The 18,192-nt window shown below is 41.8% G+C and overlaps 1 protein-coding gene across 2 annotated transcripts in view; it reads left to right on the top strand.

Moving 5' to 3' along the window:
* Positions 1-6,872: 6,872 nt before the first annotated feature.
* Positions 6,873-18,192, top strand: part of Ttll4 (tubulin tyrosine ligase-like family member 4) — a 40,081-nt gene continuing 28,761 nt past the window's right edge. Inside the window, exon 1 of one of the 2 annotated variants that reach the window (XM_013519797.1) lies at positions 6,873-6,954. The gene's annotated coding sequence lies outside the window, so the exon portion shown is untranslated. Of the gene's footprint in view, positions 6,955-12,329; positions 12,472-18,192 lie in introns of those variants that run through there. The other variant, XM_013519796.1, reaches the window with a different exon arrangement.

The raw sequence follows: 18,192 nt of genomic DNA, 5'->3' as shown, positions 1-18,192 counted from the left end.
ACAAAAATGACATTTATTGAGTCTTTTCTCAGTGCCAGATTCTGTTAGAGCTACTGGACATAGATACTACCTGTCTAGCCTTGAGTTTACATTTGGGTGGGGGAAGATAAGGAATTTACTAAAATAAATGAATTAAAGGTGGACATGGTGGTGCATGCCTATAGTCTCAGTACTTCAGAGGCAGAAGGATCACTGTAGCCCAGAGTTTGAGACCAGCCTGGTCAACATTGTGAGATTCTGTGTTAAAAGCTCAATTAGATGTCCTGTATAGAACAGTAATAAAAGCTTTGGAGGAAGATAAAGGAGGGACAAGGAGGAGTTGAGTGCTGAGGTGGGTGGTCAGGGTGAACCTTAGTAGAAGGTGAATCTGAGCAAACACTTGAAGGTAAGAAGCAAGCAATGTAGCTGTCTGACAGAAATACCTATGTGGAGAGGATGATCGCATCAAAGGCCTAGATGGAAGCCTGCCTGCCATACTTGGGGAGTAATGAGGGAGCCAGTCTGACTGGAGCAAAGAGGGATAAGAGTAAGAAATAAAGACAGGAGGTGATGGTGGGGCCAGACTTACAGGCTTTGTTGACCTTGGTGAAGATGTGGTTTTCCTCAAAACGTAGTGGGATCCATTGGGGATTTTACATTCCAAAAGGGTTAGTCTTCAGTGTTTCAAATGGAGTATCAGGAAAGTGGGAAGCGAGGTGAGCAATGAAGAAGGGATTGTAATCCACATGAGAGGGAATGGTGTCTTAGACTGGGATGGCATCAACAGAGTAGTAAATAGTAGTAGCTGAATTTTGATTTTATTTTTTTCAGTACTGGGAATTGAACCCATACCCTTTGTGCTGAGCTACTACCCCATTGTTTTTTTTAAAAAAAAAAAGAAAAAAAATGATTTTGAGACAGTGTCTTGCTAAGTCTCTGCATTGCCCATGCTGGGCTTGAACTTGGGATCCCCCTGCCTCCACCTTCTAGAGCTCTAGGGTTACAGGCATGTGCCACCATGCCTGGCTATGGAATATATTTTGAACATGGAGTACATTGGATTTCTTGGCTGGTTAGATGAGCACATGTGACCAAAGGAAAGCAGATAAGGATGACTCCAAGGTTTTGGACCAACTGGAAAGATGAAATTGCCTTTAACTGACATGGAGAAGCAGAGTGGTAATGTAGGAAGACTGAAGTTCGGTTATGAACACATGGGTCTTTTAGTTAGAAATCTTCACCAAGCGTGGTGGCACATGCCTATAATCCCAGCACTCAGGAGGCTGAGGCAGGAGGATGGTTGTGAGTTCAAGGCCAGCCTGGGCTACAGAGTGAGCTTAAGGCCAACCTGAACTACATAGTGAGACCCTGTCTCAAAAAGAAAAAAAATTGGGGGCTGGGGATTTAGCTCAGTGGCATAGCGCCTGCCTGTCAAGCGCAAGGTCATGAGTTCAATTCCCGGTACCGGAAAAAAAAAAAAAAAAAAAAATCTTCAAACAAAAGTAGAGGGTTAGATCAATGAACTTCATAACCCCTTTTGAACAGATACTATATTCTTTGTTACTTGGGAATTTTTAGAAAATCCTGGGCAACATAATATTACCCTTAAATACTTAGGTCTTTGTCTGGCATATTAGAACTTTTGTTTTTGACAAAAATCACAGGACTGTACCATACTTGACAGAAATTAACAGTAATTGCTTAGTATTAAATATGTCATTGGATTTAAGTATTCTCTGGCTTATAATCTCTTGAAATGCAGATCTAAACAAGGTTCACTCATTGCATTTGGCTGACTTGCTCCTAAGACTTACTATAAAACAATTCTTTCAACATATTTTGGTACCATTTTATTGAAGAAACTGGATCATTTGACTAGTAGAATTTCTCATATTTGACTTGACTGTATATTGAGCTGTCACATTCTGTTGTAATAGCCTTCATATTTTCTTTAAATATGGAAATACATTGGTTGCTTAACCTTAAATATCGATCATTGAATCTAGACAGATAACATTAGAAGCATTTTTTATTTTGAATATTCCTAGTTTGTTGGGTTTTTTTTTGTAATGGGAATCAAACTCAGGACCTTGCACTTGCTAGGCAGGTGCTTGTGCCACTGAGCTATATCCCTGGCTCAATATTTCTAGTTTAAATCCAGTGCCTATTCCCTGATTAAAACCCAGGCAGTCAACCATACTTTTTTGACTTCACTAAGATCTCTAGACTTTGGCAAATACAGTAGTGTGATATCTGTAATTTTTCCCCTAAAAGGCAAATATGGAGGAATCATTTTATGAAACAATTATTCACTTTTTTCAAATAACTCATTACATACCAGCTTGAAATATCATGCTTATCTGGTATATAAAACATTTGATGTAGAGAAATTAAATTTAAGCGCAGAATTTTTAGGCTATTGCATAAAGCAATAATTGACCATTTTATGAGGAAGCATAATAAGAAAACTGTTCAACATATCTGGGATCATGCAATCCAAAGGATTAGGACTATTGTTGGCGACCACTACAAAGTGGCTCTGAGCAGGATTTAATATTAACCAATTGTCTTTCTGTGTTCACTTGTGAATCTGTCCAAGGCCTAGGCTCCTTATCTGTAAATGGCGGACTCATAGTAAGTGAACCTCTGTGAGTCAGTGATCCCTACTAGAACCTGTAGTGGCGGGTGAAGCCAGAAAGATTCAAAGGCCAAGACAAGATCACAGCCAAGGACACCTGGGTCAGATCTCAACTAGATGAAGAGTATAGCCTAAGGCATCTAATTCTTCAGTGGATTAACTTCATACCTTACTGAGAGAAGTCCTTGAGTGGTTCTGCCCTTCTTGAGTACTCCCCTCCCTTCTGATAACCAAATAAATATAGGTGGCCCAGAGAAGGTCGTGGTCATAGCCCAGAGAGACTCTTGAATTATGTGAGAGGGCTTTGATCCTCCTGGGGCCCTGAAATCATTCTATTTGTCTCTTTTTATTAAGCCTTCCCCATACACTCATTCAGGAGATTGTGGACCTGATCAGCCCGCGATAACTAAGGGATATTATTATTCCCATAGATGATATCAATTTTATATCTAGCATTTATTACATGACAGGCTGACAAAGTGCTAAGAGCGTTTGGAGTGAATGGTCTGAGTAGTGCCTGTTATGCAGAGAATGTCTGGAGCGTTTGAGGATTTGCACCTGTGTTTGGTTTTATGCGTGTGGATATGTATGTCCTTTAACTTTTTAGGGATAGGAGAAAGCTTAAAATGTCCACACATAGAGCTGGGGATATAGCTCAGTGGCATAAGCGCCTGCCTGGCAAGTGCAAGGTTGCGAGTTTGATCCCCAGTACCTCCAAAAAAAAAAGTCCACACATATAAAACTGTAGAGAGTGGCACAATACACTCCTAAACCCTGATCTCACTTGTCAACATTTTGCCACATTGGCTTGCCTTATGTATTCCTTTTTAAAAATTTGTCTTTGCTGAGCCAGGTATGGTGGCACATACCTGCAATTCCTGTACTGTGGGAGGCTGAACCAGGAAGATTGCAAGTTCAAGCCCAGCCTGGACAATATAGTGACTTAGTGAGACTCTGTCTCAAAAAAGTTAAAAAAAGGTCTGGGGATGTAGCTCAGTGTGAAGGTCCTGAGTTTAATCCCCAGTCTCACACTACACACACACACACACACACACACACACACACAAATACCGTTGTTGTGGTTTAAAAAAAATGCTATTTGAAATAATTTAAAATTTAAAGTTATAAGAATGTGGTGAACACATAATTGGTGAACACGTAAAACGGATGAAAAATTACTGGGTTATTGGGTGGAGAAAAAAAATGTCAAGTTGACCCAAGAAAGAGAAACTGTGCTTGATTGTTCACTGTGTTTGATTGTTCTTTTTAGTTTGAGAAAAAAATATATGCTTCTGAGAACGTTCTGAACTTTGCAACACCTGCTTGCTGAAACTGATAGGTTCCGCTTTCTGCCCTTGCAAAAATTTTTTTCACCTGCGCCAACCAAAATGTGGTTTTCAAGCTTAAAAGCTCAAACATTCTTCGGGTTGGGGCTGCTCAGCCTCTCCCTGCATGGAGAACAGACTGACAGCTGCCGGCCCGGCTAATAAAGGCTCTTAAATTCCAATTTGGATTCTGGTCTCGGTTCTTTATTCAGAGTAACCCATTACAAGAATAGTACAAACAACTCCCAGGAGCCCTTTGCCCAGGTTCACTAATTGTTAACATTTTCCCACATATGATCTATTATCTTGATTGTCAAACTGCTTAGTGTGGGTGGTTAATAAAACACACTTTTGGATGTTTCTGGGTGGTCATGAAGGTATGAGCTTGGGGACTATATCTGGTCCCTGTCCCCTTCCTCTCTGGCATTCTTTCCTTGTGCTTTGCTTACTGATTGCCATGAAATGAACAGCTTTGAGCCACCATGCCCTTCTGCCATGACACTGCCTTGGAACCAACTGGCCATGGAATGGAACTTCCAAAATTGTAAGCCAAAATAAACTTCTCCTTCAAGATGCAGGTGTTGAGTATTTTGTCCTAGCAAAGGGAAAGTTGACTTATATACCGCATTTAGTTTTATCATATTTTTCAAGTACACATTTTGAGAGTTAGTTTTAAATATTGTGACTTTTTATCTTTAAATATATAATTGTGAGTTTCTAAGATATTCCCTTATGTAAACACAGCATAATTAATAATATTAGGGAATGTAACATGAACACAATACTATTAACTTCCACCCATGTTCAAATATTCCTGGTTGTTTTAAATAATTTTTTTTAAGTGTTGAGGATTGAGCCCAGAGCCTCATGCATGCTAGGCAAGCATTCTACCACTGAACAACACCCCAGCCCTTAAATAATGTCATTATAGAAATTTTTATTTCTCCTCCAGAATCCATCCCAAGAACATACATTGCTTTTGGTTGTCAAGTCTCTTTTCATATCTCTTTAGTCTATAGTCATAAACCATTCCTCAGCTTTTCTTTGTCTTGTATGTCAGTTTTGGCTCGTATCCAGATGTTCCCCCCAAAGCCTTGAGTGCTGATAGGTGGGGCTTTTGGGAGGCTGGCCTGTGCATTGGTGACACTGGGATTAGGGTGTATGGCACTACATTAGTCCATTGATTAATTTAGCATGGTTCTGAGTGTGGATAATGGGAAGGCCCATCCTGGGTGTGTGTGGCACCACCCTTTGTAGCTTTGATGGGATAAAAGGGGAAGAAAACTTGCTACTACTGCTGCTCCTGCTGCTTCCTGCCTGCCCTGCCATGGACTGCTTCACCTTTGCTATGCCCCTCTGCTGTGCTACCTGGCCCTGGAGCCAACTGACTATGGCCTGAAACCTCTACAAACTGTGAGTTAAAATAAACCTTTCCATGTTTAACTTGTGAGTGTTGGGTAGTTTGTCCAGCAACAAACAAGTAACTAACACAATGACATTGGTTTACAGTTTTGGAAAGAACAGGCCAAACTGGGTATATCTGATGTGTCTTTGAGTTTGGTTCAGGTTATTTATTTATTTATTTATTTTCAGAAACACTACATAAGTGATTGTGATGGTTTGTGTCTGGGTGTCCCCCCAAAACCTCAGGTAGTCATGAAGTGTGCTTCTAGAGTTTATGATTGATTCATGGTCCAATGTTAGGATTATGGGTGTGAGTGCTACACCCACCTTGGGGTGGGTAGTTTGCATACAGTGTAAGGGAGGCTGATGAATGCTACTCCTCCCTTTTGCTCTTGTTGCTTTGCGACCATGAACTGTTACCCTTTGCCATGTGCCACCCTGCCTTAGAGCCAGGCGAGTATGGACTGAAACCTCCACAAACTGTAAGCTAAATAAACCTTTCCTTCCTTAATTCTGGGTGTCAGGTATTTTGTCTCAGCAATAAGAGAAAAGTAACCAAGGCAGTGATGATGTGTATTATGGTTTAGATCTAAAATAGCCTCCAAAACCTCATGTTTGGAAGGTGATTGGATTATGGGGCATTATAACTTGCTTGCTATTCCAAGGTGGGGTTTGATGGGAGGAGATGGTCCCTGAGTGTCTGGCCTGGAAGGGTTTGTCTTTATCTCCTTCCCAGCCCTTTCCAAGCCTCTCTGCCTCCTGGCTGCCATGAAATGAGTAGCTATTCCTTCACCATGCCATTTGCCTTGGAACCAGCAGACTATGGACTGAAACTTGAGCCAAAATAAAACTGTCCTTTTAGTTGTGTCCAGTATTTTGTTCCAATGAGGAGGAAAGTGACTAAAACAACTTGCCTTCTCAGTATAATGACATCATAATGCTTTTTTTTCTTTTTTTTTTTTGCCATTTTGATGAAATTACTCCTGATCACTTGCAAAATGGGCTTAGGGGGTTTCTGTTGCTAGAGTTTACACTTGAAGCCCATTAAGCAGCTGGTTGTTGTTTTGTTCTGCTGTGAGAGAGGCGTTCAGGGTCCCCGGGAAGCAGAGTAGATTGGGCGATTTCTCTTTTACTGGGATCAAACTTAAAGGCTTTCAGTGGATATCTTTAGTACAGCCTAGGCTCTTTGATTTCAGAGGAGTGAACTGAGGCATGGCCAAAGAAAGAGCCCATAGAGGTTAGGTGGAATCAGGGTAGAAAAAGACTTCTGAATTTCCAGATCAGGGTTCAACCTCGGGACTACATCTCCCAGAATTCCGCTCGCCGGTCCCCGCCAAATTAAGAGACTGCGCGTGCGCGAGCCCGCTGTCGGTCTTGCCTCCCCCACCTCCGCAAACCCGAGATTCCGCGCGCTGGCCTCCTGCCCGCCCCTTCAGGCCCTCGGTCTGTCCGCTGGGGGCGCGCGCTGTGCGTGGCAGGCGGTAGCGGCGGCTGAGAAATTTGGTGGCGTGGCGGTGCGTGGTTGCTAGGAGCACCTAAGGTCGCCCGCTTGCTTCGCAGGCCGAGTGAGTTAGCAGCGCGGAGCTGAGGCGAAGCCGGGTCTCCTAGGTGAGTGTGACTGCGGGCCGGGGGACCGACCGCGGACAGTCGCCGGCCGGACCCTTCCGCCCCTCCCTCTGCCCGGCACCTTCGCGCCGGTCCCCAGCCCTCCGGCGGTTCCCGCCCCAGTCCGCTTCCGGCTCGGCACCTCTGCATCCACCCGGAGGCCAGGGGGCCGCGGCCTCCTACCTGGCCTCGTCCGAGCCCTTGGTCGCTGCTGCTACGCCTGGTGAACTTCGTTGGCCTCGCCGGTGAGTGCCGGAGGCTTGCAAGCGACCCCTTCGTCCTGGCGCGGGTGCCTCCTCTTTCCCGCCGTACTGCGGTTTAAATTCCCCTCGTCTGGTTGGGAACCCAAACTGTTCGGCTTCAGGGCCGAATTTAGCGTACATACCTGCCTTTTTTTTTACTTCCCCACTCGGAGAATGTATAGGGAAACACTTTCCTAAACTCTATAGAGTCTCGCAGGATCTGAGATCATGTGGAATTTAACGTCTTTATCCATTCCTGTACTTAAACATTCCTAAACAATTTTTAATAAGCATGGACAACTATTTAATGAACCATCCGACTAGGGAAGGTACCGGGGGTCTGGGATACGGTGGGGAACGAGACAGGTGTGTTTTCACTGAGCTGATAGTGTTGGAAAGACTTAATCGAGTAAGCATTTGTCAGATGGTGGTGGTGCGCTGTGATAGAAGCGAGGAGAGGCGCTTAACCTAGCCCTGCTTGGAAGAGTACCTTATTCCCGTTCTCTCTGGTTTTCACGTTCACATTCTGGGCTAAGAAATGTTTTAATCCTTTTTTTTTTTATGGAGTCATCAGATACACCAGTCCCCAGATACACCAAATCACATCTTCCTTAATTTCAGCACCTGTTAATTCAGCCAATGAGCAAACGTCTGGAGGAAACTTTGGGAGACTATGACATCCCATCCGTCATTTGTTGCAGTGAATACTGACAGGCACTTAGCAAAAGGGCGCCATTGTTGCACTGATTTTGCTCACAAAGTTACCAGCCGCTTATGGAGTGTACTAAACTTAGCTTTGAAAAAGTATCAAGTCTTTTCTGGGAATAAAGAGGTGGGAAAATATTCCACTTTGTATGTACAAAGTGGCTTTAGAAAAGATACAGACCTGAAACATTTTGACATTCATGAGCTGGGTTTGTTAGTAAGCCAACCTGGGACACATAGGAAGAGGGAAGTTAATAAGGTTTACATCACAAAGGACCTCTGAAAGCCGGGCCTGGTGGTGCAGGCCTGTAATCCCAGCACTGAGGAGGCTGAGGCAGGAGGATTGTGAGTTTGAGATCAGCCTGGGCTAGGAAGTGAGCTCAAGGCCAGCCTGAACTGCACAGTGAGACCCTGTCTTAAAAAAAAAAAAGAAAAGGGCCTTGGGAGTTTTGCTTGATTAGAACTACTGTATCCTCTAGAGCAGTGGTTTTCAAGGTGGTGTCTTTAGGGCCCGAGACTTCCAAAGGATGGACACACCAGCACATATACCTTTAGATGGATAAATTTCCAGAGCAGGGTGTGTATCCTTCACACTTAGCATAATTTGTGTGAGGAGGTCAAAACCTACTCAAATGCCAAACTAGGAACACTTTGGAAACGCCTATTTCAAGGAAGCCTTCTTTAGTTACTAAGTTACCACCAAACCCAGCACTCTTCCTATCTTTCCCTAATACACATTGCTGTTGAGTTCAGCTTGTTCCTTGTTGAGATTCTGACCCCCCTCCTCTGTACTAGGGATTGAACTATATCTTTAGCCCCCTTTTCTTTTATTATATTATTATATTTTTATTACAGTACTGGGAATTGAACCCATGGCCTTTGCACTAAGCTACGTCCCTAGTCCCTTTTTAAATTTATTTTGAGACTGGATTTTGCTAAATTGCCCAGGCTGGATTTGAACTTTTGATCCTCCTGCCTTAGCCTTCCAGATTGCTGGGATTATACGCATGTGCCACCACACCCAGCTACCCTAGTTTTTGAGTGAACATATCTGATTTTGAGTTTAGAAGAATAGAGCAGTTTAACATAACTAGGCTGCTTAATGGGACCATGAGTTTTTAAAGCTATATTGGATAAAACTTGCATAACAAGCTTTTAAGAGATTTAGTTTAGGTTTGATGTGTTATTCAATAAGATAATAAAAATCTTTTTAATCAAATCAAGTGATGAAATGTTTATTGTAATTGTAATTTTTTATTTTTTACAAAATGTTTAATGGGCTACAAAGTGAGCTCTGTCTGTCTGTCTGTCTGTCTCTCTCATACTGGGGGTCAAGTCCAGAGGCACTCTATTGTTGAGCTACATTCCCAGCCCTTTTTATTTTTAATTTCTAAATTTTGAGACAGGGTCTTGCCAAGTTGCCCAGACTAGCCTCTAACTTGTGATCCTCTTGCCTCAGCCTTTCGAATAGCTGGGATTATAGGCATGTGGCATCATGCTCAGCTAGGAGGACAGCTTTAAGGGGGACAATAAAAGAGTTATATTTAGAGGTGCTGAGTTGAGGTTGCTGCAGGAAGGCTCAGGAGGTCATTCTGTAAGTGATGATGGAGAGAGAGAGAGAATTAAGGGATGGAAGATACTGCTTTGGGAGAGTGTGGCAATAATTGTAGCCACCATTATTGAGTGCTTACTGTGTACCAGGCAAAGTGAGAATACTGAGCGTACAGGACACCAACACTGAAAGGGTGGACAGTGGAAAAAGCATGGAGAAAGGGACACAGAATTTAAAACCAAATACAAAAATGAGTATGTGAACAGAGAGTTGTCATTTGTGGAAAAACTGTGTAGCTGAAGGCTTAACTTCAGGATCTGTGTGACACTCATAATCTGGATTGGGTTTCATTTCTCACCACATTTTTTCTGTGACCTTAGAATTGTCTCATCATAGTTTCCCTGAATTTTCTCATGGATCAGGTGCCTTGGTCTGCCAGGAAATGCAGAGAAAAGGTCTACTTTATTGCCTTGAACTTCTCACCCTCGCTTCTGGCAGAACTGGTAACAAATACTGACAGTGCTAATTTCTCTTGGGTTCCAAAATACAAAGGGGGGGGGCTGGGGATTTAGCTCAGCGGCAAAGCACCTGCCTGGCAAGTGCAAGGTCATGAGTTCGGTTCCCGGTACTGGAGAAAAACCAAAAAAAAAAAACCAAAAACAAACAAACAAAAAAAAAACAAAATACAAAGGGCCTTGTCCTTCAGAGCCCTCATAGATGTCCCAGCTGTTCTAGACCAGTAGTTCTCAGACCTTTTCAGCCCAGGCCTCTTCTGCACTTCAAAAAGCTCTTTGTGAGCTTCTTTTTTTAAAATGTGGAATATATACTCAGTGTTTACCATGTTAGAAACTGAAATATTAATTTGTTAGGAAATACTAAGCTCACTATTAGCATAAGTAACTTTTTGGGGTACTGAGGATTGAACCCAGGGCCTTTGCACTGAACTACTTCCTGTGCCTGTTTTAAATTTTTTAAATTTTGAGACAAAGTCTTGCCAAGTCTTTAAGTTGTGCAGGCCGAGATTGAAATTGTGATCCTCTGTTTTAGCCTCCCGGAGTGCTGGGATTACAGATGTGTATCACTGTGCCCTGCTATAAGTAGCATTTTTAATGTGAGTTATGGTTAACATAAGTCATTTTTTAAATGAAAAATTCTATTGTTTCCAAAAGATTAGTAAGAGTGGCATTGTTTTTAGAGATCTCTAATGTCTTACTGAATAGAAGCCAGCTGGATTTTCAGATCTATTTCTGCACCGAATCTCTTTGTGATATGTTGTTTGATTGAATTATGAGGAAAATCCAGCCTTACACAGATAGTTGGGAAAGGAAGAGTATTTCATGAGTCTTGTCATGGACTTAAGATATTCTTTGGTACCACACAAAACAGAGGTTGATTTTGTGAAGATTAGTTGCAGTGTGGAATCTGAAATGATATCATTGAATTTTTCTTTTTTTGACTCATTAAAATCCATCCCTCCTCTCATTTGGACTGCATGTTACACCCAGGTAACATCGTGTGATAGTGGACAGTACTGTTAGATTGAGTTATGCAGCTCTTCCAAGTGATGCAGCATTTTATTATACCATACCCAAAAAAAAAAGTTTGTATTATCACTGCAGAATCTTCAGAAAGCAGCCAAATATTGGGGAAGCTGTGAAACTCCTAGTGGCAGATACACTTTTGCCAAAATTCTGACTTTTCTCCTGGGAGCTCAAAATTTATCATTGCCAACAAATATTGTCAGCTGTTTTCCTTGCAGTGACAGGCTTAACTTTGTTTCATTTTCCAAAACATGTCTGCCAAATGGCAAAGTTCTTTAAGGCACTGTTGTTTATGTCATTCATTCTTTGAGTAAACATGGTGTTCCACCAGATCTTGCCATTCCGGCAACCACTCAAGTGCTTTACTTAGCAACAGTCATCATCTTCTATATACAATTTAAGTGTTTTATATGTACTTTCTCTTTTTTGGGGGGGGGGTTCTGAAGATTGAACCCAGGACCTTGCACAAGGGTCTGCCACTGAGCTATATTCCCAGCCTTACTTTTCATTTTATCATACAGAATAATAAAAAGTTGCATACTTCAGGGATGAAATTTAATGATTTTTACTGTCAAGTAGAACTAATATCTTTACTGGTGTGACAAAAAAGTATATGGTGGTGAAGAATCTTAATTTGCCATTGTCTTGATTTATGCTAAGGTGCCAGCAGTTTTACTCATCGCTGTTTTTGCTGCCCCATCAGTGAAAAGGTGAGCATAGTAAAAAATACTAGTAACATCTTAGTTCTGTCATGAAAATAGTGTTGACCTTGCAGAACTTCTGGTCTCAAGGTCTGTAGACCAGGCTTTGAGGACCACTGCTCCAGTGCTAAGATTAGGAGAGAAAGAAGAGGTTATTTTAGCAGCTGATGAAGGTGTAGGTTTCAGGAAAGCTAGTCACCTAATTATATAAAGCCTTCAATTAGTTTCACTTTTCAGAAGTTTGTAGACTTACATCCCTCAGCTCTGCTGTTACCTGTATCTTTTTTCTCAGGTTTGCTCACTCGTTTTGCATTACTGAACTGTATTCTGCCAAAGGTACCTGTGACTTGACTTATCTTCACTTGGGATACTGATGCTCTCTTCTCATTATGGTGAGGGTATTAACTTTCCTCAGTATGGCTTTCAGAAATGATTGCTTCTCCAGCTTTCTTTAGAGAGACATAGTGTAGGATTTGTCTTGTTTTTTTAAAATTATGTTTATGAGTACATTTGCTGTACATAGTGATTACATTCATCATGGGGAACTGATACATATACAAAAGGATTTATCTTTTTTTGTTTTTGTTTTTTTGAGGCAGGGTATCACTATGTAGTTCATAGTGGCCTTGAACTCACTAGGTAGCCCAGGCGATCCTCCTGCCTCAACCTCCCAAGTGCTGGGATTACAGGCATGCACCACCATGCCCAGCATAAGGATTTATCTTGTAAGAGAAAATGAGCCTGATTCCTGCACTTCTCTCCACTCTCTTTGTTACCAGGTGAGACACTTGTGTATTCTAACATAACTGTTGGGCAGTTGTAGTAATCTCATAAAAAATCTTGCAGATAGTAGAGTGAACCATTTCTGATGCCCTAAAATGGCTCAGAATTCCCCCTGCTGACTGAAGAAAACACCTGGTTGGAGGAGGAAAAGAAAACTGCAGCTTTTAAATGCCATGCTCCCTCATGTAATCTAGGAGAGCAATTCGATCACTGGTTGATGAATAATTGCGTTCTGTAGAAATAGAGACCTACCTAAGATGATCAGGTTCTGGACCCTAGAACTTGATGGTTTGAGACAATAGCAATAGTTTCTCTGACAGTATTAGTGGGATTTCCCTTTGCTAGGACAAAATATCTGACACTTGAAATTTAAAGGAGGAGAGGCTTATTCTGAGTCATTGTTTCAGTCCATGGTCATCTGGCTCCAAGGCAGAAGCACCATAGCAGAAGGGCATGACAGAGGAAAGCTGACCAACTCATGGTGTCTGAGAAGCAGAGAGCAGGGGAAGCACTTGAGAGGAAGGAGCCAGGGACCAGCTGTAGTCCCCAAGGTCACACTCCCGTGACTTACATCCTGCAACTAGGCCTCACTTCCTGATAGATCATTTGGCTATGAATGGGTTAACCCACGGATGAGGTTAATGCTCTTAAAATCCAGTCACTTTCCTGGGAGTTCCTTAATCCAGTCAAGTTCACAATCCAGACTGACCTGCGTGATAGCATAGGCAAAATTATCCCACAGGGATTGAACAGGTATGGATAGGCAGATTGTGAATGCTGTGGAGTTTCAGAGTTTGAGACTGTAGCTTTCAAGGGGAAGAGCCTGGAGTCAGGGACTTTGGTCAGGATGCTACTGCAATCATCCTACACTTGACTGGGGGCTAGGGACTGGGCTGAGCCAGCCATGCAAATAGAAAGGGATCTTGGAGCCATTTTGTTTATCTTAAAAAACTCTGTAGTTTGTTGCTCTCTACTCTTATCCCTTTAGCAGTTTTTAAATTTTTAAGTTTTGTGAATCTATAATTGACATTGAATTTAGCTATTACCCCCAAGTCAATTGTTTTCCATTTTGTTCTAGGAATCTTTAGTGTCTCTTGAAGTTGTTGGGGGAAGAGACTTGGTCAGCATTGCTGAAAGAGAGCAAACTGGAGAGTGGTCTTTCACCTTCTACCAGAATAGCTGTGCATTTGTCTGTTGTAGAGACACAGGGATTTCCTGTAAAAATCATTATGGTGTTTATAAGGCATAACCACGTGGAAAGTGGACAGTGGTATAAGGTAACCTTGGGAAAGTATCAAATGGGAAGAATACATAACAGGAACCCAGAAAGGGTAGAGCTTGAACTGGGTCTGAAAAAGGTATTTAAAATATGGTAAGGATTTGGAAGGAAGATACTTCAGAGAGGAAAGCCCTACAGTTAGCACTTCTTGGGTTTAGTGTAAGACTAGTGTAGGTCACAGAGCAGAGTTCAAGATGGGAAGAAATGAAAGTAAGCCTTAGCCAGATGTGGTACATGCCTGTAGTTCCAGCACTTACAAGGCTGAGGTAGGAGGATTGCCATGAGTTTGAGGCTAGCCTGGACTACATAGTGAGACCCTGTCTCAAAAAACCAAAAAAAAAGAAAGAAAAAAAAGTGTATGTATGTATCTGTCTGTTTTTTTTTTTTTTTTGTACCGGGAATTGAACTCAGGACCATGCGCTTACCAGCAGGTGCTATGCTGCTGAGTTATATCCCAGACCCTGTCCGTCTGTCTGTCTACCTACCTATGTGACTATTATTTCAACCCAAGCTAAGAAATATAGTTTTTATTTATTGATGCACATGGCTTATTAAAAATATAGATTCCTGGCTTTGTCATTGAATTGGATCTGAGGAGGTTCCCCAAAGAGCAGATGGGGATCTCACTTGAGCCTGGCAGGTTCTTTTTTTTTTTTTTTTTTTTTTTTTTTTTTTGGTTTTTCTCCAGTACCAGGAACCGAACTCACGACCTTGCGCTTGCCAGGCAGGCGCTTTTGCCACTGAGCTAAATCCCCAGCCCCCAGGTTCTTAACATTGTTGCAGAAAAGCATTTCGTGAGGTGTCAGTGAGAGGCATAGGTAGAGTTGGAAAATAAGAGAAAATAGAGGAGGGACTTCAGCTCCAGCAACTTGGTGGTTACAGCTCTGGTGGGGAAGATTGGACTGACCTGTTAACAAAAGAACGAGATCAGCTTTTATGGATTTGTTGGGAGTGGGCTATGGTCTGGTTGATCATTATCTCAGCTTTAGTTCTATGTGATGGCTCAGGAATAGGTCCTTATCCCTATCCAGTAGCCATGAGATGATTGTTTTTGCTTGGGACAGTCTCAGTTTTGGGGAGACTCAGCTGGAATCCAGGTTGACCGTAGCACTGGGACAATGAGTGGAGACTTCTGGGAACTCACTGGTAGTTGAATGTCCTCTTAAATCTCTTTTCATGATGTTCTCAATTTTGAAGGGGGATGAGATAGGTTAAATAAATTCAGGGCTAATCAACCTTTTATTGTCAGCTTTTAGGTGGACAGTCCCTAAATGTTAACATGCTTATATGCGGAGCTGAAAAGGGATCTGATCTAGAGTTTTAAGGTAATAAAGGAGATAGATATAAAATGAAGGTCAAGCTTTATTCTGCTTTTAGTTACCTATTGGGCATCTGTAGGCTCAAGCGAAGTCACTGGGTGTTTTTGTTTTGTAGCAAAAATACAGCTTTTAAATCAGACATTGTGGTACCATGTCTGTGGTACCATGATACATGTCTATCATCCTAGTACTTGCTCGTAATCCTAGCACTCAGGAGGTTAAGACAGGCAGATCCTGAGTTGAGACCAGATTGTACCACATATGAGACTGTGTTCAAAAACAGACAAAAGACACTACTCTACCAGACTGTCTCAAAAAACACAGATTATGCTTTTAATAAATAACAGTTTGTGTTTAGGCCCCAGGAGTTTGTCCTCTGTCCTTGTGGTGGTCTCTGTCTGTGTCAGCCCCACTCCAGACCAAGTTAGTCTTCCTAAGGTAGGACTCAGGACCTGCACCCCAGGTTATTTGGATGTAGGTGGTTGATGGGCCATGATAATATGTAGTGAGGACTTATGGGCAGTTTTTTAAAAGGGATTGATATGATTGAATGGTATTTGAGCAAAGTTAATCTGGAGGTTGCCTGCAGGATGGAATTAGGAAGAGCAGACCTTGGGAGCTGACGTAGTAAATTCAGATCTGGGGTAGTGATGGAAATAATAAAAGGAGGAAGATTGCTATGAAGAAAGACTCTTGTGTTTCATGACTGGTTTGGCTTTGGGGAAATAAAGGAAGTCAGAAATGACTTAAGTTCTCTTCTCACACATCTAGGAGAAAGAATGTTCCACTGAAGGAAATTAGAAGGTCAGGAATGGATTGCAAGTGGGGCAATATTAGATCGGATTGACAGGGAGACCTCTTGGACTAAATACTGAGTAGGCGAACTGACCTAGCCGCTCTGAGATGTGGCTGTCAGGAACGTTTTTGGGGAGGGAAGAGTGGCTCCAGATGAGGTCATAGAAATGGTGTGGATGTCAGGGTGAAATCCTTACTACCCCCAGGCATGTCAGCATTCTTGTTACATATTCGTCTATTTCAGAGCCTCATACCCTTCTCTTCTGCTTGGATGTTTTTTTTAAATTGAAGTCTTCCTGCAGCTTATTTCTTGTCCCTGACTCTTAAAGATTAATTGGCCATGGGAGGAATAGGATTGATTCATTTTTGTCTCGTTAGTCTTCCTCCCACATCCTCTACTAGGACTTTAGTAAAATCTGACATTGCCACCTACTTTTAAGGAGATAACTACTTGCATGATAGTTGTTATAGAAACCCTTGAGCATTCCACACTGTCCCCTTGTTCCCTTGTCTTTCTCAGCCTTGCCAGTTTCTGTTTCCTAGCTTGGTGCTGACAGAACCTGGTTTTTCTCCTGAGGGTATGACAAGGACTTGGGTTTTGCTGGGCAGTGTGATTTTTTTTTTTTACACAGAATCAAGTTTAAACAGCATTCTCTCTTACATGTTGAGTTCTCCCCTCTTGTATTGTGTTTGTGTGTTTGTGTGTGTTTGTTTTTGTTTTTTGTTATTTTGAGATAGGGTCTCACTTTGTAGCCCAGGCTGTCCTCAAACTCTGAGCAGCAATCCTTCTGCCTCAGCCTCCTGAGTGCTGGGATTACAGGTGTGTGCCACCATGCCTGGCTCTGTTGTGTGCTGATGGGCCTCAGAGAAGTGCTCCTCCTCAGCTTCATCTAGCAGATTCTGGCATTTGGCTTCTCTCTTAATAAGGTTAAATTTTGTGACAAGGAACGTAAAGTGAGTGTCTAACACCCATATTTATTTTTAGGAGTATTTCTGTTATTTATTTATTTTAATTGTATGAATTTTATCATTTTAAATGTATACTTAACCGGAAAGTATCAATAAATTAAAGTATCAAATTATTAATATTTATTTAGCCAACTTCTTTGCCTTATATGATCTAAGTCATCATTGGTAGCCAAATCACCTGATGAATCACTTTAACCTCCTCCCAAAGTTGAAAAGCAGTTTTTCATGGTGACATTGTACTGAATTGGGGCAATTCTACAAGAAAAATCAAAATAAAACATTTAATAGAAGAAATTATGAATGCACAAAAATTAAACCCAGAGCATAAGGTGGGGTAAAATGAACCCATTGATAATTTGACATGTGTGCATACACCTTGCCATATGTTGACCAAGTTAGGGAACACAGAGATCGCTTCCCCCATTCTACCACCCCGTGCAGCTACTCAGACACACACTTGGCATTCCAGCGCAAAAGTAAATATTTCGGAGCTCCCCTTGAGCCACAGTTTGCAAATTCACTTTGCAAACCTTAGTTCCAAAGCTCCCTTTGAGCCAGTTTGCAAATTCACTGGAAGTTTGGGGTGGTTTGTGTTGGATGACTAGCTCACATTAAGGTGGCTACATTTAAAAAACTTCTGCTGATGGTAAGCTCCCTTATGAAAGTCATGTGACCTTTGCACTTACACCTTAGGAATGACAAGAGGATCCACTAGTGAAGCTAGTGGTAATTCAGCACTTAAGCTCCAGCACTTTTCCTTACACTTCGGGTAATTAAGCAAGACATAAGTCCATTGGTTTGGGTTGTTCACTGGTAAAAATCTGTTCCTGCCAGTATAATTTCAAAGAAAATTTGAACTTCATTGTGTGGTACCTGCCTTTTGGTCTGAAGAGAGCAAAGCTTCTCTTTAGTAATTATTTTATTAAAAATTTTCAGGCTTGCAAAAAAGTTACAGAAAGTAGTATAGTGCTGAGAGTAGTGGTACATGGCTCATCTCAGCTACTTCAGAGATTGAGGCAGGAGGCTTGCAAGTTCAAGCTCAGCCTGGGCAGTTTAGCAGGATCCTGTGTCAAAATTAAAATTCTAAAAAATGGCTGGAATGTAGTTTAGTGGAAGAGCACTTGTCCAGCATACTTGAGGCACTAGAGGCCTTGGGTTCAATCCCTGGTCTGGTACAGGGGTGGAAAGAATACAAAGAATTCTTTTTTTTTATTTTTTATTTTAAAGAATAAAAGAAGGATAACATAATAATAGGGGGGACTTAGCAAATTACAGACAAAATGGTAGGAAATTATCAATGGTTATCGTTTTACATATTATTGTCTACAAAATAGTTTCTCAGGAAAACAAATAGA

Source organism: Chinchilla lanigera, unplaced genomic scaffold, assembly GCF_000276665.1.
Source record: "Chinchilla lanigera isolate Chin_1 unplaced genomic scaffold, ChiLan1.0 scaffold00052, whole genome shotgun sequence".
In the NCBI taxonomy this organism is placed as follows: Eukaryota; Metazoa; Chordata; class Mammalia; order Rodentia; family Chinchillidae; genus Chinchilla; species Chinchilla lanigera.
The sequence above is the reverse complement of the archived record's forward strand: the minus strand, read 5'-3'. Positions and strand labels throughout refer to the sequence as shown.